The sequence below is a fragment of the Colobus angolensis genome, unplaced genomic scaffold (assembly GCF_000951035.1).
Source record: "Colobus angolensis palliatus isolate OR3802 unplaced genomic scaffold, Cang.pa_1.0 Scaffold2, whole genome shotgun sequence".
Taxonomy (NCBI): Eukaryota; Metazoa; Chordata; class Mammalia; order Primates; family Cercopithecidae; genus Colobus; species Colobus angolensis.
This window is the reverse complement of record NW_012115154.1, coordinates 5,885,196-5,911,493: the sequence shown is the minus strand read 5'-3', so window position 1 is coordinate 5,911,493 and position 26,298 is coordinate 5,885,196. Positions and strand designations below refer to the sequence as shown.

General features: G+C 41.5%; 1 protein-coding gene across 1 annotated transcript in view; it reads left to right on the top strand.

The window, feature by feature from the left end:
- Positions 1–6: 6 nt before the first annotated feature.
- Positions 7–26,298, top strand: part of DGKI (diacylglycerol kinase, iota) — a 461,461-nt gene continuing 435,169 nt past the window's right edge. The window contains exon 1 of the mRNA XM_011941272.1: positions 7–85. The gene's annotated coding sequence lies outside the window, so the exon portion shown is untranslated. The remainder of the gene's footprint in view (positions 86–26,298) is intronic.

Sequence of the window (26,298 nt, the reverse complement as noted above, 5' to 3'; positions counted from 1 at the left end):
CCGCGGCCGCCGGCCAGAAGGAGAAGGACGAGGCGCTGGAGGAGAAGCTGAGGAACTTAACTTTCCGGAAGCAGGTCTCGTACAGGTAGGCGCGGGGAGCCGGCAGCCGAGACAGGTGCGCCGCGGCGGGCGACTCACTCTTCCCCCAGCAAGGGGCGCTTCCGCGGAGTTGGGCACCTCTCTGTTTCCGAGCTTCTCTTTCCCCCTTTTCCCCTCTCCTCCCGGGGATGTCTGTCCTCTCCCCATCCTATCATTCCAGGCTGGAGGGAAGCAACGCCGGCTTTGCCCTGTGGCAGGAGAGAAGCGCTGGGTCCCTAAGGTCAGAACAACAGAAATTTGTGTGTGTGTGTATTTCTCTCTCTCTCTCTCTCTCTTTTCTCTGTCTCTGTCTCTGTCTCTCTCTCTCTCTCTCTGTGTGTGTGTGTGTGTGTGTGAGAGAGAGAGAGAGAGAGAGAAGAGAGAGAGAAAGGGTTGCAGACTCAGTGATGCTTAGTTTTCTTAAGAGAAGTCGTCAAAGTTGCCCCTAAGCAGGTGTCATCTTCAACCACCCTTCCCCCACCTTCCAGATTTCGCTGGATGAACCTTTGGCACTAACTTGATAGCTGAGATCACTCCGACAGGCAGAAAGGAATAGCACTATACTGAAGAGAAATCCTTATGGAAGTTGGACCTGCCTTGAAATCCCTCATGAAGGAAGAGTGGGTTTATGTCTGTAGATGCGCCACTGGTTATGGGGGTTCCATGCCTGCGTGCTCCTTGCTTCTCTCCTGGCTGGAGGAGAGTGTGGGGAGCCCGCTGGCAAGCTAGGGGTGAAGGTGAGAGTGGGGACCATATTTGCACCTAAGGATTAGTGTGGGAGCCCTTTACACAAGGACAGTGTGGGGTCAATGGCCTCTAAATTAGGAAACAAGATAACCCCACATTGTATTCGAATCCAACAACGAGGAATTAGGATTTATTAAGGTCTCTCTCCCACCTCCCTTCTGCAGGCAAGAATAAAGATATTGACAGGTCTGGAGAGTTGTTGACACTAACCCTACTGCTTGTTGATGTTAAAGGTCGAGGTGATATGCAAGCACAGGTTTACAAAGATGTACACTTGCTGGAGCTCAGAGGGTTTCTGGAAAAGGGGTCACTGAAAACATTCTTGTGATCCTACTCTTTCTGAGTTTGTGTTCTCTTCCCAAAAACCATATAAAGTATTAAGCCTGTCACACCATGTGCTGTTATGTAAGCAAACGCAGATGACAGAGGTGTGTGGGTTTGAGAGGGTGTGTTTTATTTATGGGGGCAGGTGTGTGAATCATTGGGATCCCTACAGACATCGCCTGGCCTGGAGGCCACAGTCACTAGGGCATGTGCTCTGTGTCTAAGTGTTGACTTCTGATGACTCCTAAAACGCCTTCCTGGTGAGGTTGTTGCTTCTGCGTTCCTCGCATGCATTTTGTTCGCTGTGTGCTGAGGGAGTTCCCCACCTGAGTTGTTCTCTTAGTTACTCACACAGATCAGGTCCAAATTGATCTTTCTTTTTATACTTTGGTTTCTAAAAATAGACAGATGATGGGGAGGGAGTAGCTCTAGGGATGTATGCTAGGACACTGGCAGTTCTACTTCCTAGTTATGATGGCTTGTCTGGCCCTTAGGGGAACAGGGACTACATTCAGCCTAATTTAGGAGCAGGGAGTCGGAAGGGGGTGGTGATTACGTGAAGCACAGTGTGGGCTGCTCCTGGCTCATTGGTATTCATCAGAGTCCTCATTGGGTAGCAATACAAAGCCAGAGTTTGCAAGGGAAATCATTTCAGCTTGTCTCTTGGCAGGGGTCATTCTCTGAGCCTCCTTTTTCAAAATGTATGTTGTGTGGGGTTTTGGCTTCCTGTATTGCGTGCTCACACATGCATATGTAAGTGCGTACACACACAAGCATAGACATGGACACAGATGCAGCATGTTTCTATAGAAGAATAATAACATTGCATCTGCTTTACAATCCATACATAGAGGTGGATTCTACTTCATGAACATCATTTCCTTTTAAATAAAGCTTTACAGTCTCCAATGCCTGCATCAGTGTCACCTCGGGTGGCTGGTTAAAAGTGCTTACCACCCTAGACTTACAGAATCAAACTGTCTGTGGGTGGGAATTCTTAACAGGCTCCTCAGGCGATGTTTATGCAGACTAATATCTGAGGAATGGCACCCTATTTTGCCCCCAAGACTAAACAATTGATCTTTGAACTCATAAACCCTCCCCAGCCAAAGCAGGCCAGTCAGTCTCAAAGTCAGAGGAAAAGATGGTGAAAAGGAGATGCTTCCATCTGGAGCATATTTGTCCTTGGGTAACGGGAAAATGTGTCCATTTTGATTACTGTTACTTATTTGTTTTGGAGTCATGGTGAGTGGCCTGCCCACTCATCATGGCGGCCATTGGTGCTGGACTCCTGCAGCTGGGCTGGCTGTTTTACTGTGGGATGGACAAAGGGTGTGTAAAAAATGAGCAGCTTTGTCAGAAGCTGAGGGTGGGCTCCTCAGTGAGGACCGCACCACCTCCCTTCTGGGGGCACCTGAGGACGGTGTCTGGTGGGAGCTTATGGAGAGAAGGCAGGAAGACACACAGAATGGAGTCTGAGTGAAAGGGCTCAGTTAGGGTATGGAGCATGGTTGCTTGTGTAAGGGGGATCATTTGAGGTGGAGGAGTGGAGATTTGCAGGTAGGCAAAAAATATCTTTTGAAGAACATGGATATTTTTGGAATGAAACTTGACAGGCAAAAAGAAGGGGGCTTTGGGAGAGAGGGTGTGTGTGTGTGTGTATGTGTGTGTGTGTGTGTGTGTGTGTGTGTGTAGGGGGGTCTCATCTGCTCCTTCTGTTGCTAAGGAACATATAAGCTAGGGTTTAAAAATAAATGAGGAGTGGGTGGGCATATGCAGTGACTCCTGTCTTTTTAGGAACCAGAGCCCTTTACAAAAAGCCTTTAAATAACCATTTCTGGAGGCAGATTATTCATTTTGCTTGACTTCTACTTTGTTAAGTAAAATAAACTCCTTTCTATACTCCTAGATTTCCCCTCATTATCTTTTCTTTGTTGGCTTTTTTTGAGAACCATTTTTCCCATGAGAATTTTTTCCTTTATTTCAGACTCTGCACCCCTAGAGCAAATAGTCTCTGTCGACTGTAAAGCTGAAGGTTTGAAAAGGCAGTGCGAGTGAGCTGGTACTTTTCTTTTAAAATTACTACTTCGTATTTCTTTGCAAATTATGGTGCTACAACAGATACATATGTGTAAATGACTATATAATGTGTAGGAACTGTTTTTTTTAAGCTGCTATAAGAATTCCTATTTAAGTCAGTAAAATAAAAAGCCTTCAGAAACACATAAGGGAGGGGAAGGAGAAGGTAGCTGAAGTTTATTGTCTTCTATGCAACAGGCACTGGGCTAAGCCTTGTTGTATATTCTGTCTTAATTAATCTTCATGACAGTCCTATGATGTAATTATGACTATTTCCATTTTATTGAAAATGAACTTGAGGCATAGAGCTTGAGCAGGAGGCAGAATTTAAACACAGATGACTCCAAAGGACTTTCTCTTTAGACCGCATCACGCTGCTTCCCTAAACATTTATTTTAGGTTTGAACTCTCTCTCCATGTATGCATATGTGTATGCATGCATGTGGGCAGTGTGAGTTATCTTCCCCCTCATCCCTAATACATGACAGGTCATTATCTATTATTATTATTATATATTATTGCATACCTTTTTTGGATTGTGGTCTTTTGCCTATATAATTTTAGGGAACTCTTCTACTATCTCAGATATATAAATGAATATAAATTCATGGTTGCAAATATATTGGTTTTTCTTCTGAGAACAAAACCACCTCCATGCACCTGCTATGAAGATATTCATGTTAGAGGTTTATATGCCTTTTAAAAAATTTACACAGGGTTGTGTAGGTGAACCTAGGTCCAGTGAAGAGCTGGCCCTTCGGTACCTCTTTGGGCAGCCCAGAATGAGGGATGAAGTACAATTTTGCTTGTCAGTAGGTCTGGGCAGATCATTACTTATGAGATGTTGATGCCTGTGATTTAATTTCTCTACTCATAAGCCATGCTGGTAATACTAAACCTTTCTTGAAGGAAGTTTTTGGTATGAGATAGAAATAGGAGCAAGGAGTATTAAATGCCTTAGTTTGGGCAACCGTGGAAAAAAATGATCTATTATTCTTTATAGGTTGATGATTAGAATGTAGTATTTTTGTTTTGTGTTTTGTCCCACAAAGGAAGGTTATGTTATTACAAGAAAGATATCTGAGGAGTTGGAAGCCACGTGGGATAAAATGGATATTGTTCTTCCTTGCTTTGTAATCAATAGTGTACAGGGGAACTTTTCTTCTCCTGAATATCAGTATGTAGCGTCCTCTTTTGTAAATCCATTTTATTTTGTTTTTATCTGTGCTTTGCACATCTGTTAGATTTTTAAAGACTTTAGGATCAGATTAAAATCTTGGTTCTAATTTAATTCCTTTCTCAGTAATTACTTACGTACTGACTGTTGCTTCCTCAGTTAGGGTACACACTGGGGAAGATTTCAATTCAACCACTGTCCAGAGTACTTATTCTGCTCTAAGTGATCTTTTAGAGGCTTGATTTTTACCTGGGAGACTGACACTATTGGGTCCTGTGGAATCCGGGGATAGGGAAGTTGAAGAGAGGTCTTTGCTGGTGTTCAGTTCTGCTGTGGCAACAAACAACAGCATTGCCTCATGGGGCCAAGTTAAATTAGACTAGAGCTAGCTCTTTCCAAAACTGCACTTTCTAATCTGAGTAAATGAGGGTTCCCAGTGAGAGCCCAGGCTATCTACACCCTGTATGTTCATCTGGCCTGGGATCTGAGAACATGTTCCCTCCACAACCCCAAGTTTTCCTTGAAGCTGAGTACCTTGAAGTGAGACCAGAAGCATCTGGAAGATTGTTGCCTACATGTTGGGCTGTGACATTTGCTTTCTTCCATGGGTATGCGTTGGTAACACTGATCCTGTGGAGACCAATTGTTTTTCCTGAGGCCCTGTAACTGTAGTTTTGGGACAGTAGTTACTGCAAATAAATGATGGCATGTGAGCTTTTCTTACAGTGGATAACTTTGAAAGAAAGGTCAGAAGTAAAATGAAATCTAAGCCATAAACCTTTTTTTCATTAAAATTTAATTTGCTCAAAATGCCTGTAAAAATGGGCTAATTCTAATTGTTGGAACTGATTGAAACCTATTTCAAGGCACAACAAACAATGCAGATAATTGGAGAAGTAAAAATACCAAGCTAAGTCTGTTTGCCCATAATGCTTCCACAACTCATTGCTGGCTTGTTCACCAGGAAAATTCCTCGATTGATATGAGCTCAAAAGCATCCACTTGGGGTGATAGGTGGCTGGTCTTCCCCTGTCCTCACATGGCACTTTCAAATAGCTTTGTTAGGACTGAAGTGTCATTTTCTGGTCTGGGACTTAGACTAGGGTTTGAACTTGGCATCTTTCTGCTAATCTCAGACAAGCTATGTAACTCCTTTGAGGCTCAGCCAATGTATTTCTAAAATGAGATAATAGTAATACCCAACTTACAGGTTTGTTAGGAAGATTAAATGAGTTACTTTATTTAAAGGACATGGCATAGTGCCCTGCACAGAATTAACTTGTGTACTTATTACCATTCCCCAAACTAAGTTGTTAGCTCCTTTGAAGACAGAACTTGCACCTGATCATTTGAATCGATGACTCGGATTTTTCTTGATCGGTAGGTGTTGGATAAGTATTTATTGAATAAAGACATTTCGTTGGCATTTTAAAATAAATTATTACTGTTATTCATTCTTGGTTCATCTCAATTGCGAGTTTCTTTTCTACAAAGAAACCTCTGCCTTTTTCTTATTTACACTTTGTCCAGCAGCTCAGGACTGTCTTTCTGTTTACAGCTTCCTGTTTGTGTACCTGCATCAGCCATTTAGCCAGCTGCTGGAGGCTGGAGAGGGGTGGCAGAAACTCTTACTTAACCAGCTATTTGCAGCTTGTCAAAGAAAAGGCCTTAATTTGCTTTCTGAGTAGCACTAATTAGCTCTCCGGTTCTCTTTCTGTCTGTCTCATCCCTTTCCATGGGGCAGCATTGATTTTCTCCTCAGGGAAATTTCTGTTGACTTTTCCTTCAACAGATTCAAGTGATTAAAACGTGAAAATGCAGAAAAGGGCTACCCAGCATTCCTGGAGTCCTGACCATTGTCCAGCCAGCCGCAGGTCACTCCAGCCACCTCTGTTCTACATTACTTCACTCCCTCTTTCCTTCCAACTCATCTGATTGACTTTGGTGAAGAAGTTATTTTAGGAAGAGTGCATTCATCTGCTTAGTGACTTTAAGCTTTTGCTTTGTTTTTAACCCACTTAATAAAATCTTTGGAAAATCACCAGCTACTTTTTATTCATGTACCATACAGAGCACTTGAAGAATGGCTCACGAATGTCCTGACTCCCATAGTGTTTAGGGAGAGGCGGTATGAGCACTGCTTGGGTTACTTTAGAGAAAATTTAATCATCTTGTGTGTGCCTATTAGCTGAAGGAGGGGGCTGTGATTGGGTAGAGGTGGGAAGAAAGGTCTTTGCATATGAATGTTAATGTTCTTTCCTTCCGGCCCTGAGTTTTGTGAGCCTTTGAAATAAAGCAAACAGCATTTTTTTTTTTTTTTTTTTTAAAGGCAACAGCTTTCTAACAGGGGCTTCTGTCATTCTTGCATCCAACCTGAGTTTTGCTGAAATGGAAATTTGCCTTTAGTTTTCCAGACTCATAAATAATGTTCTGATAAAAGAACCAATTCTGGTTTAAGCAGTAATATTTATAGCCTGGCTTTTGTTAGATGTTGGGAACAACATTCAAAACAGTAATATTTAAACCACAATTAAATTTCATTGTTCTTACCTTTCAATTACTTGAGAGGTAGAGGATAGTAGTGGTGAAGAGCCCTGCCACGTGGGTCTAAAGCTCCATGTCTGCCTGCTGTGTGCCTGCACAAGTTACTTAACCTCTCTGTGCCTTAACTTCCCCATCTACAAAGTGGTAATGATAGTGGTACTCATCCTGTAGAATTATCTGACATTTAAATGAGTCACAAAGTACATGCTATATGTGTGTTTGTTAAGGTGGTATTATCTATACTTAAGTCCAGTTAAGGAACAGATTTATGTATTTTTCTTCAAAATACAGAACATCAGTCAAATGTCAGCAGCTGGTGATAAAATTATTCAGGTGATATGAAAATGAGAGAGACACAGACTTAAGAAATTTAACTGACAGGTTTTGGCATTCTTTAAGATATAGAATATGTAATTTTTATTTAGTAACTTATTAAAACACAGTTCATTGTTACCAGGGGATGTGAAAAGGAGAAAGCTGCTTCTTAGTGCTTTGGAAATTGTAGTGGACAGAAGGCAGAGGTCGAAGGAGACAGGCACAGTCAGTGTGCAGAGGAATCAGGTAGCAGCAACCAGAACTCCCAGCTGGTCATCTGAGAGCAGGAAGCCAGACGTGGAGGGTTGGGTGAGAGGGGTCTCAGAGCTTTGCAGTGTCAGGAATGGATAAGCTGATAAAGACCGAGGTACTAGAAACAGAGTTGTCCCCTGTGATTCCAGGACAGAGGTTATTTCTCTTCTGGCCTGTCTTGATGGTGTCTGCTTTGTACATGCAGACAATGGCTGGCTGGCATGCCCTGGCAATCACAGAAAGAAGCTTTGCAGATGCTACCTGCCCTGGATTATTTCAGAAATGGAAGGCGCAGCCTTCTGGGATGTTCCATCAGTTATTTCAACCAGGCCAAACAGCAGAATATATTTTAAAAGATGTAGATGGTTATTAAATATTTGTTAGACAAGTAAAACTGCTCAGGACTGTGAAATAAATGTTAAGGAGGTGAATTCATTTTTGTTTTCCTTAAAAAAGGCAAAGATAAGACAGTTGGACTGCTTTTGTGTATCATGTAGTCTTTCAGGAAATAGCCGGAAAATAGATTCCTTGAAAGGACCAAAGTACATTTTTAAAATGTGTCATTCCTTTGTACATGAGAAAGATGCCAGGCTTGTAGGGAAAAATGCATTTTTGCTTTTTTTAAAAAAACTTGAAAGCAATTTGTTGAAAGATAAAAAGAGCTTTACATAAGCTTATGTGGAAGCGGTCGGAAAGGGTTCCATGTATCATTTAGAGACAAACTTCTGGAACATTCCTCAGGCTGAAAGGCCTGAGATCTCATCATTGTCCTAATGGATGTGTCAGAGTTTGAGACAATCTCTTTCAGACTGAAAGCATTCTCTTTAAGAGTTTTGAAGGAAGAGCCTGTAATCCCAGCACTTTGGGAGGCTGAGGCGGGAGGATCAGAAGGTCAGGGATCGAGACTATCCTGGCCAACGTGGTGAAACCTCATCTTTACTAAAATACAAAAAAAATTAGCCGGATGTGGTGGCACATGCTTGTAGTCCCAGCTACTCAGGAGACTGAGGCAGGGGAATCGCTTGAACCTGGGAGGCGGAGGTTGCAGCGAGCTGAGATCAAGCCACTGCACTCCAGCCTGGCAGCAGAGTGAGACCCCATCTCAAAAAAAAAAAAAAAAGTTTCTCCCTTTTAAATTGGCCCCCTCTCAATGCAAAGACTAAGGTGTGGCATGTTTCTTTTCCTCTGTAATTGAAGCACCATCCTCAGCATCTGAAGTTACACAGGAAGCTGCCAAGCATGGGCTTCCCTGACAGTGCACAGCCTCGGGACTGCTTGGCTTTCATGGCCGTCTTCATCAGCTTGGGCTGCTGTAACAGAGTCCCATAGACTGGGCGACTTCTAAACAACAGACATTTCTTTCTCCTCGTTCCGGAGGCTGGAAGTCTGAGATCAGGGCACCAACATGGTCAGGTTCTGGGGAGGGCCCTCTTCGGGGCTGCAGACAGATCTCTTCTCATGGTGTCCTCACAGGGTGGAGGTAGTGAGGCTCCTGGGGGCCTCTTTTTAGAGGGGCACTCATCCCATTCATTAGCACCCCACCCTCATGACTGAATCACCCCCAGTGGCCCCACCATCTAGAACCGTCACACTGGGAGTGAGAATTTCAACACGTGACTTTTGGGAGGACATAAACACCAGCCCACCCTGCCTTTTTCTCACAATATCCCAGGAAGCCACAGACATCACTCCTCTTGTGCTTCCCAGTGGCCTCTGAAGGCCATTCCCAGAGGCAGCAAAGGTCATCCGTGCACTTCCAAGCTTTTTGTAAGTGCAGCTCAGAGAAGGAAAAAGCTTTTCTTGGTTCAAATACTGACTGCAATGATTAACTTACCTCCCTACCTATGAATATTAGTCATTGTAAGTTACTGATTTTGCCAAACGCTTACACTATATCAAGTGTTGCTAAATATTTTACGTTCGGGATTTCATTGAACCCTCAATTAAGTAGGGACTATTATCATTTCCATTTTACAGAGAAGGACATTGAGGCTTAGCGTTTAAGTAACTTGCCTGCAAGTCACATAGCCAGTTAAGTGGCAGAGTTAAGATCTGTGCCCCTATTTGCATATTGCTTATTACTTCCCGATTGCAGCTTTTCTTGTCCTCTTTTCACCCTTTCCCATTACCCTCTCTGTGTGCAAATAGCCATATTTTCATAATCTAGTGGTTTATTAGATCAAACTCTCTTGAGGAGAGAGACCCATGTGTTTCATCTTCATGGACCCAGCCAGACCTCACACAGGACATAGAGAAAGGCCTTGACAAAGGTTGATTGACTGAGTGGATGAACATTCTTTTTACGTCTAAGCATAAAACTTAGCTCTGTGAATAATCATGTGCTACTGTCAGTTGTAGGGAGGCCAAGATTGAGCTTTCCATGGTGTTTTTTGTAAAAACTATATGAATTTTCCATTGCACGAGACGGGGGAATAAATCCAGTTTCCTGGGGCCAAGAAATGATTGTGGGGAATATAGACTGGTATTGCTCCTTTTAAATTCTACCTTCAGTACAAGACCTTGTGATTTGTTATAATCATAGTGGAACTTGAAGGGAGGTGATGGTACCATGGGTTGGGGTCCAGTGAAGAAGCTTGGTTTAACTTATGTGTACTTGACATGTCCAAAATGGCGTAGTCAGCCCCATTTGATTTTTACAAAAGATATTCTTAGAAGAGTCTTTTACCTTTAGCTCGAGGACCTGTTTGAGCTGCAAGTCTTTGCAATATGAGTTTTTCCATAACAACATCCTTCAGAATTCATAAGTATGTTCATGAGTGCAGTTAGAGACACCTAGAAAGTTCCAAAGGAACATTTTGAAAACCTGAGTCATTCTTTCTCGTTTGAAGAAAACTTTCAGAATTTCTTAGGAAAATAAACCTCTACTTCAAAAATAAATGCCCAAGCTATTTAAAGATTAAAACAGAAGCTTTCTATGAGCCAGCGTGGAATTACTTATAACAAAGTCTAAAGGATTTTTTTAAAGACAAATTTCTGGAGATTTCTTAAACTGTTATACTGACTAAATTTAGGCACTTAATAATAATAAAAATGTGTGCGGTGCTTTCACGGCTTACCATTTATAAACTCCTTTCACATAGTTAATCTAACTTTACTCATAAAACAATCTTAGGCAACCCCGTATTGTTTTCATAGCCATTGTACATTTAAGGAAACAGTCACAGTAGCTAAGCGACTTTCCCAAGGCCACGTGCCATAAGGGACGTTGCCAGGTTCAGGCTGGTTTTCGGATCTGAAGTCTCATACTCTTTTCACTGCAGGATGCTGTTTCCACACATGAATCTATGGAAAGAAGCACCATTTCCCTCTCATTAATTTTACTTACTTGAATTAATCTCACTGGTTAATCACAATGGACAAAGTTGGCATCGATCACTAGCTGGCATTCTAAATCCATATCGCATCGACAACGAGGATGACCTCATTGCATTGTCATTACCCTTCCCGTACACATGAAAACATGAAACTGCAAGTGTGATGGTATATGTTTAACACTCCTCCAGTAGAGAAAAAGAAAAAAAACAGGTAGAGATAGAGTTAGGCTCTTTCTTTGCATTAGTTGCTAAGCAGCAGCCATTTCATTGTAAAGGAGATTCAGTTCAAGTAATGGCACAGGTATTCCAAGAATAGTATTTCATTTTTATAGCGATTGCATTTCAGGCCTCCAGAAAGCATATGCTTCTGTGGCTCAGCGATTTTTAGGGGAAGAAATAGCCACCTTAACATATTTGTTGAACATATGGAGAAAATTCAGTATAGCCGATCACCTAATAACCAGACTTCCATGAGCCGCATGCAGTTCACAGGGGCAGCAGGTTCAGGCTACCCACAGTTTGAAGGATTTGGAAGTCTCCAGAAAATACTGTTGACAAACAAGTACATTTTGAGGCTGTGTTTGACTTTCACTGATACCATCTCAATGAAATACTCTGGGTAATTTAGAATTCTAAGGGTATTGAAATAATATGGTATAGAACAAAATTTTGTTGTTGCAGCCAAGGGGTTGGATGGTGCCAAGATTTCATTGTATTGAGCTTTTGCTGGCAGCTGAAAGCTCTTCAAAATGAAGATAGAAAATATGGTACAAGTCTGTTTTACCAGAGACTAGGATTGCAACCCCTGCCTTTTTTTGTTTTCCATTTGCTTGGTAGATCTTCCTCCATCCCTTTATTTTGAGCCTATGTGTTTCTCTGCATGTGAGATGGGTCTCCTGAATACAGCAAACTGATGGGTCTTGACTCTATCCAATTTGCCAGTCTGTGTCTTTTAATTGGAGCATTTAGCCCATTTACATTTAAGGTTAATATTGTTATATGTGGACTTGATCCTGTCATTATGATGTTAGCTGGTTATTTTGCTTGCTAGTTGATGCAGTTTCTTCCTAGCATCGATGGTCTTTACATTTTGGCATGTTTTTGCAGTGGCTGGTACCGGTTGTTCCTTTCCATGTTTAGTGCTTCCTTCAGGGGCTCTTGTAGGGCAGGCCTGGTGATGACAAAATCTCTCAGCATTTGCTTGTCTGTAAAGGATTTTATTTCTCCTTCACTTATGAAACTTAGTTTGGCTGGATATGAAAATCTGGGTTGGAAATTCTTTCTTTAAGAATGTTGAATATTGGCCCCCACTCTCTTCTGGCTTGTAGAGTTTCTGCTGAGAGATCTGCTGTGAGTCTGATGGGCTTCCTTTTGTGGGTAATCCGACCTTTCTCTCTGGCTGCCCTTAATATTTTTTCCTTCATTTCCACTTTGGTAAATCTGACAATTATGTGTCTTGGAGTTGCTCTTCTCGAGGAGCATCTTTGTGGCGTTCTCTGTATTTCCTGAATTTGAATGTTGGCTTGCCTTGCTAGGTTGGGGAAGTTCTTCTGGATAATATCCTGCAGTGTGTGTTTTCCAACTTGGTTCCATTCTCTCTGTCACTTTCAGGTACACCAATCAGAGGTAGATTTGGTCTTTTCACATAGTCCCATATTTCTTGGAGGCTTTGTTCATTTCTTTTTACTCTTTTTTCTCTGAACTTCTCTTCTCACTTCATTTCATTCATTTGATCTTCAATCACTGATACCCTTTCTTCCAGTTGATCGAGTCAGTTACTGAAGCTTGTGCATTTGTCACGTAGTTCTTGTGTCATGGTTTTCATCTCTATAGGTCGTTTAAGGACTTCTCTGCATTGATTATTCTAGTTAGCCATTCATCAAATCTTTTTTCAAAGTTTTTAGTTTCTCTGTGCGTGCACACGTATGCTTATTACGACACTGTTCACAATAGCAAAGACTTGGAACCTACCCAAATGTCCATCAATGACAGACTGGATTAAGAAAATGTGGCACATATACACCGTGGAATACTATGCAGTCATAAAAAAGGATGACTTCATGTCCTTTGTAGAGACATGGATGCAGCTGGAAACCATCATTCTCAGCAAACTATCACAAGAACAGAAAACCAAACACCACATCTTCTCACTCATAGGTGGGAATTGAACAGTGAGAACACTTGGACACAGGAAGGGGAACATCACACACCGGGGCCCACTGTGGGATGGGGGAAGGGGGCAGGGATAGCATTAGGAAATATACCTAATGTAAATGATAAGTTAATGGGTGCAGCACACCAACATGGCACATGTATACATATGTAACAAACCTGCACATTGTGCACATGTACCCTAGAACTTAAAGTATAATAAAAAAGAAAAACAGTTTCAATAATAAAAAAGTAGTAATAATAATAAAAAAAGAAAATATGGTGCAAGACAAGCATAATTCATGGAGCTCAGTTTATCAGAAGGATCTGAGGGCAGAGGAGGATGTATAATACTTAGTGTCCCAATGGGTACGTGTGTGAGGGGGTGATGTCAACATACAAAGCTGTCAGGTGCTATATTTTTCTGATTGAAATACTACTATTAATTTTGAAGGTGGATTGATCTGTGTGTGGAAGCCTGGAAGCCTGGAAGCCCTTGGCCCTGCCTTTTAAGGCATTTCTGCCATCTCTGTTGTAATTTGCCAAATTATTGTGAAACTTATGTGTATCTATACAAATGTATTTTCTTCAGATAACTGCTTCATGGGAGTTGTTAAGGGAGCAAACTTTGTTGTTTTCTAAGAGTGTGCTGCATAATACTGCTCCTCACAATTCCCTTCAAGATATTTGAGAGAAAATGCCCTTTTCTGGGAGCAGCTGGGATACTTGGAAGCTTGTTTTTAATTTCCAGTAAGTTGCCCTCCCATTTAAGGCACAGTACTTCTTCCAGGAACTAAAAGTCGGACTCAGGAGAAGTAATACATGGATGAATTCACAAATGGTGAATGGTTATTCCCACTGTGGTGATGAGTTCATTAGTACGGTTGGTTTTAGCATCTCTCGAACAATTAATGCCTCTCGTATGTGTTTCATAATACACTTTTACAATGACTCAAAACAGCTTTAGCAAAACAGCACTTGTGTTGTATGAACCCATCATATAGATGGTGAAATCAAGACAAGGAAGGCTGGGGAGGAGAGAGCTAAAACGTTGACTTCCCGGCCTGATATGAAACCCATAGAAGTGCAAGATCCTAAGTGTCTTTCAGAAAAAGCATATCTGGGAGGTGCTTGGTAATATACCTTCAACATTAATATGAGATCTTACTTGCCAGGAACTGTGAAGTGCTTTACATGTATGGTTTCAGTTAATTCTTATCACAACTTTATAAGGTAGATGCTTTTACTATCCATAGCTTTACAGAAAAGGAATCTGAGGCACAGGATAATGAAATAATATGTCAGGGCCTCACTACCAGGCAACGGTGGGGCCAGGGTTTGAATTCCAGAACTCCCTATCTAGTGCACTTAACCATTATTCTGTGCAATATTCCTATATGCATCCAAAACGCTGTTTTTCCTTTTAGGAATGACCTCTGTCCTCTTGTGTGTAGCCTTGTGGGGCTGTACATCAGCCTCTCTTAGACTTGGACTCTTAAAGTATTGTCAAAGGGATTGCCAATTTGTTCATATCCACTGGCAGTGCCCTGGTAGGACAATTCCTGCTGCTCTGGTTCCTGTCTTTATTCTAAGCATGGGTCGTGATATGGTTTGGCTTTGTGTCCCAACCCAGATCTCATCTTGAATTGTACTCCCATAATTTCCACATGTTGTGGGAGGGACCCAGTGGGAGGTAATTGAAGTATGAGGATGCATCTTTCCCCTGATGATCTTGTGATAGTGAATAAGTCTCATGAGATCTGATGGTTTTATCAGGGGAGTTTCCCTACACAAGTTGCCTGCTGCCATCCATGTAAGACATGATTTGTTCCTCCTTGCCTTCTGCCATGATTGTGAGGCCCCCCCAGTCATGTGGAACTGTAAGTCTAATAAACCTCTTTCTTCCGTAAATTGCCCAGTCTCGGGTATGTCTTTATCAGCAGTATGAAAACAGGCTAATATAGTAAATTGGTACCAGGAGTGGGGTGCTGCTGAAAAGATACCTGAAAATGTGGAAGTGACTTTGGAACTGGGTAACAGGCAGAGGTTGAAACAGTTTGGGTTGCTCAGAGAAGAAAGGAAAATGTGAGAAAGTCTGGAACTTCCTAGAGACTTGTTGAATGGCTTTGACAAAAATGCTGATAGTGATATGAACAATAAGATCCAGGCTGAGGTGGTCTCAGATGGAGATGAGGAACTTGTTGGGAACTGGAGCAAAGGTGAGTCTTGCTATGTTTTAGCAATGACTGGTGGCATTTTGCCCCTGCCCTAGAGATTTATGGAACTTTGAACTTGAGAGAGATGATTTATGGTATCTGGTAAAAGAAATTTCTAAGCAGCAAAACAATCAAGAAGTAACTTGGATGCTGTTAAAGGCATTCAGTTTTATAAGGGAAGCTGAGCATAAAAGCTCAGAAAATTTGCAGCCTGACAATGCAATGGGAAATAAAATCCCATTATTCAAGTTGGCTGCAGAAATTTGCATAAGTAATGAGGAGCTGAATGTTAATCACCAAGATGATGGGGAAAATGTCTTCAGGGCATGTCAGAGGTCTTTGTGGCAGCCCTTCCCGTCTCAGGTCCAGAGGCCATGTGAAAATGGTTTCATGGGCTGAGTCCAGGGACCTCTTGCTTTGTGCAGCCTATGGACTTGGTGTCCTGTGTACCAGCCACTCCAGCCATGGCTAAAAAGGGCCAAGGTATATCTCGAGCCATTGCTTCAGAGGGTTCAAGTCTTAAGCCTTGGAAACTTCCACATGGTGTTGAGCCTGCAGGTGCGTGGAAGTCAAGAATTGAAGTTTGGGAACTTCCACCTTGATTTCAGAGGATGTACGGAAACACCTGGATGCCCAGGCAGAAGTTCACTACAGGGGCAGGGCCCTCATGGAGAACCTCTGCTAGGGCAGTGCAGAAGGGAAATGTGAGGTTGGGGCCCCCACACAGAGTCCCTCCTGAAGTATCACATAGTGGAGCTGTGAGAAGAGGGCTGCTGTCCTCCAGATCCCAGAATGGTAGTTCCACCAACAGCTTGCACCGTGCACCTGGAAAAGCCACAGACACTCAGTACCAGCCTGTGGAAGCAGCCCGGAGGGGGGCTATACCCTGCGAAGCCACAAGGGTGGAGCTGCCCAAGACCATGGGAACCCATCTCTTGTATCAGGGTGACCTGAATGTGAGACAAGAAGTCAAAGGTGATCATTCTGGAGCTTTAAGATTTGACTGCCCTGTTGAATTTCAGGCTTGCATGGGGCCTGTTGCCCCTCTGTTTTGGCCAGTCTCTTCCATTTGGAATGGCTGTATTTACCCAAGGTCTCTATCCCCATTGTACCTAGGAATTAACTAGCTTACTTTTAATTTTACAGGCTCATAGGCAGAAGGGACTTGCTTTGTCTCAGATGAAACTTTGGACTGTGGACTTTTGAGTTAATGCTGAAATGAGTTCAGACTTTGAGGGGACTCTTGGGAAGGCACAATTGGTTTTGAAATGCGAGGACGTGAGATTTGGCAGGGGCCAGCGGTGGAATGATATAGTTTTGCTCTGTGTCCCCACCCATTCTCATCTTGAATTGTACTCCCATAACTCCCACATGTTGTGGAATGAGCCCAATGGGAGGTAATTGAATTATGGGGTGGGTCTTTCCTGTGCTGTTCTCATAATAGTAAATAAGTCTCACAAGATCTGATGGTTTTATAAGGGGGAGTTTCCCTACACAAGCTCTCTCTTTGCCTGCTGCCATCCATGTAAGATGTGACTAGTTCCTCCTTGCCTTCTGCCATGATTGTGAGACCTCCCCAACCACGTGGAACAATCAGTCCTTTAAACTTGTTTTTCTTCCCAGTCCTGGATATGTCTTTATCAGCAGCATGAAAACGGACTAATACAGATCATCAGTCTTTCTATTCGTTGTGAACTATCCAACATCTTCCTGATAAAATTCCTTTTGCTTAAGTTAACGAGGTGGTTTAAAAAAAAGTCTAACTGATAAAATATCATTGGCGAATAGCCCACCAGCCTCTGCTTGTGAATGTCCTCAGTGCCAGAGAGCTCTTGGATACATTAGGGGGATAGTTACACCATTGGTCAGTTGTAATTGTTAGAGAGTTTTTGTTATAGGATAAATGAATATATTATCATTTAGTGAATACTTAGTATGTGTTAGGCACTTTGTTGCCTCCTTCTTGTCGTTCTCTTGTTTAATTCTCACAACAACTCTGAGTAGTTATCACTATTGTACAGATGAGAAAACTGTGTCTCACAGAGGGTAAATAATTTGTTTTAAGTCAAAGGGCTATTAATTGATGGAGTCAATTAATTTGATTCAGACTCAGTTCTAAGTCACCCAAAGCCTCTGTTTTTTTCCCATTACATTCTGCTGTCTTCATGTTGAGTCCAAAACCCACTCCTTAATTTTTTTACCTACTTAATATTACATTGTACTTCTGGAGGACATTCAGGAGAACACCCTTTCCTTTTCTGTATAACAGGTCGAATATTTGAAGTCAAATATTACATGCCTCTTTAGCTCTTGTTTCTTTAGACTGAATGATCTCCACTTTCATTCTATCCCTTATCCAAAAGTGATTTTCAATCAACTTCATTTTTCTGGCTCTTTCTAATTTGACAGCATCCTGGGTTATCCGTGGATTTCTTCATAAAAATGGAGCACTAAACTAGAAATGTGGTTCAACCAAGGTCATCATTAGCACATATGGTGCCTTTGTTCAAATTAGAAACAGGTTACAAATCTGAGATGCATGAATTACTAAAGTTCTCCTGCATTCCAGAGCATAGTCAGCTCCAGTTAGGACCTCTCCTGTGGTGGGGGGCACTGAGGCTGGGTTTCTGTCCCCATCTGCTCCTCCTTTGGATTCCCTGGTGCAGGGTGCACCTATACACCATAGGCATAGCTTTGGGGATGTCATTAGCTTGCTGTGGCTGTTGGTTGTGGATAAACTGCTGTGAAATTCATTCCAAAAGTTGAATATCCAGACTTCCAGTTCAACAAATTGCTGATAATATTTCCAAAGTTTTGCTTCGGTTGCCACCATTTCACTTAAGACTGGCCATTTGAACTTGGCTAAATGTTTACTTAGCTTGTTTCCTGCTTTTTTCAGATGCCAAGCCCTTCTAGAATGTTCCACATCCATCCCTTCCTCTGTCCATCCATCTGTCCTTCCTTTCCTCTCTTTCTTTCATTTTTCCTAAATAAGAAGGGACAAGCTCTCTCTTAAGTTCTATTTACTATTATCTCTATTTTTCAGACGTATGCCTGCATCGCCCTGCTTTTGACCCTGCTGCTAGTGGAGAAATGCCTGTGACGAACTCTTCCAAAAACTGGCTTAAGCTATTTGAGAGGTTTTGGCGAACTTTCTTTCAGTGAGTTGACACAAAGCCAATAAAGAAATCCCCATGGACTTCGGCTAAAATTATATTTCGTGGCCAAGAAGATTCCTTATTTTATCCAGAGGACAGCATTTCACTATTTCAAGTACAAAGGCTGTGCCATTCAATACAGTAGGCACTAATCCCATGGGCCTACCAAAACTAATTAAGTAAACTAAATTTGAAATCCGGTTCCTCCTTCACACTAATCGCACATTGAGTGCTTAAGGGCCATATGTAGCTAGTAGTTGCCATGCTGGACAGCACAGATAGAGAACATTTTCATCATTGTGGAAAGTTCTATTAAACAGCACAGCGTTGTGGTCTTAGTGTCAAGATACTAATTTATCAAAATTATAGAAGCCTCAAGCCAGCCATCCTTGAATGATAACCTTGAATGATAAAGTTCTTGAATTACAAAGTCAAGTTCCCCAAGTTAAGAAGTTGTACTTTCTTTTCCTTTCTTTTCTTTTGTTTTCTTTTCTTTCTTTCTTTTTTTTTTTTTTGTTGAGATGGAGTCTCACTCTGTCGCCGAGACTGGAGTGCAGTGGCATGATCTTGGCTCACTGCAAGCTCCGCCTCCCAGGTTCACACCATTCTCCTGCCTCAGCCTCTGGAGGGCTGGGACTACAGGTGCCCACCACCATGCCTGGCTAATTTTTTGTATTTTTTAGTAGAGATGAGGTTCCACTGTGTTAGCCAGGATGGTCTCGATCTCCTGATCTCGTGATCTGCCTGCCTTGGCCTCCCAAAGTGCTGGGATCACAGGCGTGAGCCACCACGCCCGGCCAGAAGTTATACTTTCAGGGTGTAACTAGGAAGGAGAGAGAACTGTAGACAGGAAATGGAGGGAGAGTCCTCTTTGGTGTTCCCCATCATCCTGCCTGTCCTGCGTTCCTCTCCTCACCACAGTGGTGACTGAGGATAATGGTAAAGACAGAGAGTTTGTCTTCTCTTTCCTTTGCAAACTGCATCTTTCTCTGCTTTGCCAGACATGTTGAGCATTAGATGTAAGAGAATGTATTCTGTGGCTTTTGGGTGGCCTAGCTGTTTTGCCGTCTAAAATAGTTCATCTTGTGGCAGCTGCACTTGGAGGTAGAATAAAGGTTATGGGAAGAGCATTATTGCTTCTCCAGCAATTAATTCCCTTTTTTTTTTTTTTTTGAGATGGAGTCTCGCTCTGTCGCCCAGGCTGGAGTGCAGTGGCCGGACCTCAGCTCACTGCAAGCTCCGCCTCCTGGGTTTATGCCATTCTCCTGCCTCAGCCTCCCGAGTGGCTGGGACTACAGGCACCTGCCACCTCGCCCGGCTAGTTTTTTGTATTTTTTTAGTAGAGACGGGGTTTCACCATGTTAGCCAGGATGGTCTCGATCTCCTGACCTCGTGATCCGCCCTTCTCGGCCTCCCAAAGTGCTGGGATTACAGGCTTGAGCCACCGCGCCCGGCCGCAAGCAATTAATTCCTAAAATTTGGGTAAGAGGATCATTCAAGATGAAGGATATTAACTTGGAATGTGGACGTGTAGCTTCAAGTTATGTCTGTGTCACAGAAATTGTTTCTTATGCTCTTATATTATTCTTAACATTAGTTCCCATCATGTTCAATAAATATTTATTGTAAATTCACTAGGGAGGCATAGAAGTAAATGCGTGGACTTATACTTTTACTGTGGCTCCCCTGGCTCCTAGGGGAGAGACCTTAGGAAGCTGTGAAAAGAGCTTCAAGGACAGAGCAAAAGCCCCAGGAGAATCTGTTTGTGTTTGTGTGGATTCTATCTGGTGCTTTGAACTGCCAATATTGCACACAAGGGTGTTCTAAAAATAACTCAAGTAATGTGCATTCTCTGCTGAAGGGAGTGAGATAATTTGTGAGGGTGATGAGAAATGAAAAAGAAGAGAAGCTTTAGAAGATGAGAAATGAAATACATGCATCTCAATGGTCTCTGAGGCTCTTCTACGCACTGAATGCTTTCGTTGAAGTCTTGGCATTGAAAGCAGTGAAAAAGTACTTTAAAAAAAAGCACCACTGGGAGAACACTGGGGTTTTCTCACCTGTTTTATAGCATGAGAATTCCTCTCGATAAAAACTTACCTATGTTGTAGAATAGATATGGAATACTAATTTGTTATATGTGCAAAATACTACTTCAAGCCCTTGGTGAGGAATACAAAATTGGATAATAAATGACTTTTACTTTAAAGTTGTTTCAAGTTGCTTACTGGAGAAAGAAATAAAAAAAATATAGCCCACTATGTACCAAATACTATGCTAAGTGCTAGAAATAAAAGAGAAATAAGAATCTCTGTTATCAAGAATTTATGGCTTGGTGATAGAGAGAAGCAAGACACTGACCTGTCTACAGGGTGATAAATACAAAGATAGCAGGTGGTCAGCAGGTAGGATGGGGGAGCTCTGAGAGAGGGCACTTATGTCTGAATGGAGAGTGGAGGATCTGCAGCCAGTGACGGCTAAATGTGCCTCGAAGTAGGAAGAGAAGATAACCAGATGGAGAGAGGAATTAAAGGACTTGTTCATGTCATTGATTCAATGGAGAAAACATACTCTGGGTTCTAAATGGCAAACAAGAAACAGATTTTTAGGACACGGTCCATTTGCTTCTAATCTCTCCTGAAAAGCTCTCAGAGTAGATCATTTGAATATTTGAAGGAATGAAGGGTTTTAACAGGTTCCACTAACTTAGAATTCCACACATAAATGACCTTTACTAGAAGTTATATCTGTTCTGTGCTTTGTAGACATCAGCAGCTTGAACAAAGGTAAAGCAGCAGGCATAGCATGATGCACATGACTGTATCTGGATCTGGGTGATAGGAACACAAAAGTGGGAGAGGTTAGCTCTGTTTGGGAGAAGTTTTCTTGGAGCACTGACTTGAAAGGGTTGGTGGGATTTCAACAGGAGGAGATAGGGACACAAGGAGGGAGAGTATGGAAAGTGTTCCAGGCAGCAGGAATTGTATGAGAAAGGACACAGTGGTAGAAATGTATGACATATTTGTGCAGCAGTGTGAATGGTGATGAAGTAGTTTGGGTTGAGCATAAGGATAGAATGGAAGATAAGGCAGGGAAGGTTAGTTAAATGCTCATTATGGAGGACTTTGAATGCTATCAGAATAATTTGGATTTTGTAGTTAATAGGGAGCCATTGGAGGTTTTCGAGCCTATAAGTGATGCTCCGTATTCAACTGTGGGGAGGTCCTTGTTTTCTCTGAAGCCATTGCTGGTTACCCTGCAGCCAGAGTCGCTGTTATAGCTGCAAATCATTCCTGTGCAAGTGACACCTCTACCCTGCCCTGCCTCCAGACACTCTAGTATAGACAAGAACTTTTCTTTCTCGTCTAGCACATGAAGAAGGAAGGGGGACCCCTGTTCTCTCTGCAGGGGCCATGGTGGCTGAGAACCAGGCTCTTCTCATGCTGTAGGAACAACAGGAAGTAGGGTGAGTTTCTAGTCTCAGATGAGACTAGAGTTTGAACGTGAAACTCATTTTTACATAAAGGAATGTAATAAATGGTGTTTAGATTTGATGCCATTCATTAATACTTTAACAAAATAACATTGTCCTAAGTTCTATACATGTAAATACACAGAAAATTCTGGAATGTGGCTTGCCTCTGAGCTGGGCACTTTCCCTCTAAACTGTTTGGATAAACTCCCCTGCGCCCCTCTCCCGCCACCAAATCACATCAATGGACTTAAAAAAAAAAATGAAGTGGATGGGTTTTTTTCCCCAGATTCCAATACCTAGAAATCATTGAACAAATTAATAGGAGAAATGTGTGTTCTGAATTTATTAGAAAATAGTAGTCAAGCAGCTTAAACATTGTTCACTGTCAGAGGGTTGTGTTACTGTCTAACACTGTTACATGAATAGAGATTGGCTGGACCAGTTAATAGAAATACAGATAATTTTGCAGCTAAGAAAGATTTGCTTTTAGCCACAAACCACACACTCTTTTCAGACATAATCTTCAGTAAATGGAGTGCAACATTGTGGAGGAAAGTCAGTGTGACCAATTCTGACTGCTGGCTTTCAGGCCTGTTCCAGAAGGATTAGGACGATGGCCGGCTTATTCTCTGCATTATGTACATGCATTGCAATGCCTGAGAGCTGGCTCACCCTCTACATTTTGGAGAAATCATCTTTTTTTCTCATATAAATGGAAAATAGAGAAACATAGAAGAGAGAGCAACTTTGAGATCAAAGTATTATTAACAGGCAGGAAGAACTAGAGTCTTGGTTTAAGGCCACCCAGAGTGGTCTTAGACCCGCAGGCCCACATGACCTGCCTGACTTGGAGATACAACCTACAAACTGATTTCATGATTAAGAAGTTAAAAACTTGATTTTTCAACTAAATCCATTGTTAATAATTTGAAGACTACTAAGCAATGTCATAATTCCAGTCAATAATACTAAATTCAAAGATGTAAAACTTCATATCTTTTTCTTGTTACTTAATAAAGACAGTTTTATTTTAAATGAAAAAAAAAGTGTGTCCCACAATTTTCTTTCTTGATAGCCTTCATTCAAAAAGGTTTAGTTTTCATTGCCCTAGATTGACAAGGACATAAACACATTCAGAAAACAAGTCTGTTAATGTGTCACCGTCCATCCGTGTTAGAAAATACTACTGCCTACTACTGAGTGTGTGTGTGTGTGTGTGTGCGTGCATGTGTATGTGTGTTGGGGGGGTGCATGCCTGTGTAAATGGGTGTTTTTCGTGTCACTTGCTAATCCTCAGATAGGTCTCGTTCTCTCTGAGCCCCAGTGTCCTCATCTGAAAAATGAGGCTAATGATACCTATTTCCCAGCATGGCTGTTGGTGCTGAATGGAATAATGTGTGCACATTGTAAATTGTATAGCCCTATAGTCAAACAAGATATTGCTGTCACCACCACCGTGCTTCATCACATGTATGCCATCTGCCATGGGATAATGTGAAGACCCTACAAACTTCTCAGGGAAATGAAATTTCTTCACACCAGCTCTGGAGCATAGGTTTCTAAATGGTACAGATGGTTTTGGAGATGTGCAAGTGCAGTTATGTGAGGGTTGGCCAGCTTTTGAGTTTCATTTTTAAATATAATATTTATTTAGCCAAAGTAATGTATAAGTAAGACTTAAGGCATAGCTCATAGTTAGAACTACAGAGCTTTATTGTGGAAGACAGTGTGGCAATTCCTCAAAGACCTAAAGACAGAAATACCATTCAATCCAGCAATCCCATTACTGGGTATATACTCAGAGGAATATAAATCATTCTGTTATAAAGACACATGCATGCATATGTTCATTGAAGCACTATTCACAATAGCAAAGACATGGAGTCAACCTAAATGCCTATAAATGATAGACTGGATAAAGAAAATGTGGTGCATATACACCATGGACTACTATGCAGCCATAAAAAAGAATGAGATCATGTCCTCTGCAGGCATGTGGATGAAGCTGGAGGCCATTGTCCTTAGCAAACTAACACAGAAACAGAAAACCAAATACTGCCTGTTCTCACTTATAACTGGGAGCTAAATGATGAAAACACATGGACACATGGAGAGAAACCACACACACTGGGGCCTTTTGGAGGGTGGTGGGGAGGAGGGAAAGGATCAGGAAAAACAACTAACAGGTACTAGGGTTAATACCTGGGTGAGAAAATAATCTGTACAACAAACCGCCTATGTAACAAACCAGTGCATGTACCCCTAACCTTAAAATAAAAGTAAAAAAGAACATCAGGGCTTTAAATAAAACTCCATAGTTTCGTTTTCTCTTTTTTATTGTTTTTTTTTTTTTTTTTTTAGACAGAGTCTTGCTCTGTCCCCCAGGCTGGAGTGCAGTGACACCATCTTGGCTCACTGCAACTTCTGCCTCCCGGGTCCAAGCGATTCTCCTGCCTCAGCCCCCCGAGTAGCTGGGATTACAGGCATGTGCCACCACGCCCGGTTAATTTTGTATTTTTAGTAGAGACAGGGTTTCTCCGTGTTGGTCAGGCTGGTCTTGAACTCCTGACCTCAGGTGATCCACCTGCCTCAGCCTCCCAAAGTGCTGGGATTACAGGGGTGAGCCACTGTACTCGGCCAGTAGTTCCATTTTCAATGTCTCTCCCATACTCTCATTTCTTCAGAGTTGCTATGATATATTAACTGTTTCTTCTGGATTCTGCATTTGTATTTATACATCACATGCTACTAGCCACTAAGTGCTGTTTGGTAATTTTTCTTAACTGTCCCTTCTGAGGTGAGGATTTAGTAGTTCTCTTTTTATGCCACCTTCATGTATCTCTTCTTCCATCCTTCCAATACATTCATATTACAATTTTATTTAAATCGTTAATGAATGCTTATATTATCATGACTTTGTAAATCTTATCCATAGCTGAATCACCCAGTATGCTATCAAACTTTTTCTTTCTTGTATTATTGGTCTCATTTTAAAACTTATTTTCATGTGGACTTACTCATGATTCTTCCACAAAGTTCTTAACAGAACAATAAATGTTTTATTGCATTTAATTGTATCAAATAATGAGTCAGTTTCATGGTTTTTCTTGTAGACAGCGCTTCTAGTTCCTTCCATCATCTTGCCCTGTCTGCACTGTTTTTTTGCATAGCTTCCGTTCTTCTGCAATACCTTGACATCCTTCTGCCATTTTCCTCAGGCTGATCCTCTGACTTCCAGATTTTCTAAGCTTGCCTCTTTTCTGACTTATGCCTTGTTTGATGGAACAAACCATTTTAAGAAGGAGAAGAACAACAGTGGCCTCTTCGATGAGGTTTTTCCCCAGGAACTTTCTTCCTAATTTTAGGTGACCAAGTTGAAAAAGTTTTTCAGGATGTGAAACATCCCGCAAGAGCTTCTTTGCAGAGGGTGCATGGGAGTTGGATATTTAGAGTCCTTTTATGTCTGAGAATATATATACATTTTACCTTCACATTTGACTGAGAGTTTTTCAGGTTATGGAGTTCTAGATGGGAAATAATTTTACCTCAGAATTGCGAAAGCATTCCTGTGTTGCTGCTGTGCTTACAGAGTCACAGCTGAGAAAAATTGCATCCTAATTCTCAATAACTTTACATCTTTTTCTTTCTCTCTGGTTTATTTTTAACATTTTTTCCCTTTATATATTTTGTTTAGGAATTTCAAAACTGGTGTACTTTATATAGGTACATCTATTCATGGTTTGGGGACCTTTTTAGATCTCTTTGCTTTAAAATTTTTTAATGCCAAGAAATTTTCTGTTTTTTTTTTTTGGGTTGGGGGAGAATATTTTCCTCCTCCCCAATTTACCAGTTGCTTTTTTCCTGGAATTTATATTAAGTAGCTAATATATCTACTGAACTATTCCTCTGAATTTTTTTTTCTATTAAAGTTTTCCTTTACTTTTTATTCTGCTTTCTGGGGGATTTCCTCATTTGTTTGCCATCCTTTCACTGGATTTTTAAATGTTTTGTGATCATACTTTTTATTTCTACAATCTCTTTCTTGTTTTCTGAGGTTCCTTTTTGTTTTATTTTATTTTGGTTTCATAGCTTTAATCTCTTCTTTTATTCATTGAGGGTATTAATAATAATTTTTGGATGTTGTATTCACCCTACATTAACTCTGTTTTCTTCAAAAATTTTCTTCTCTTCATGCTGATAGACTATTCAAATGTCTGATGATCCAGTAATATTTAAGAGAGAGGCCCCAAAAGGCTGAATGGAAGCTTGGTGTGCATGTCTGTGACTTATGCTTCACTGTGGGGTCCTGGTTTGTTTTATTGAAAAAACCCTAAACTTTAGCATTTTCTGTTTAGTTTCCTCAGAGAAGAATCCTCCACTTTCCTTATAAGGGTTCTATGTCTAACTATCTTTTTTCTGAGACTGAATAATAATAATTATATAATTA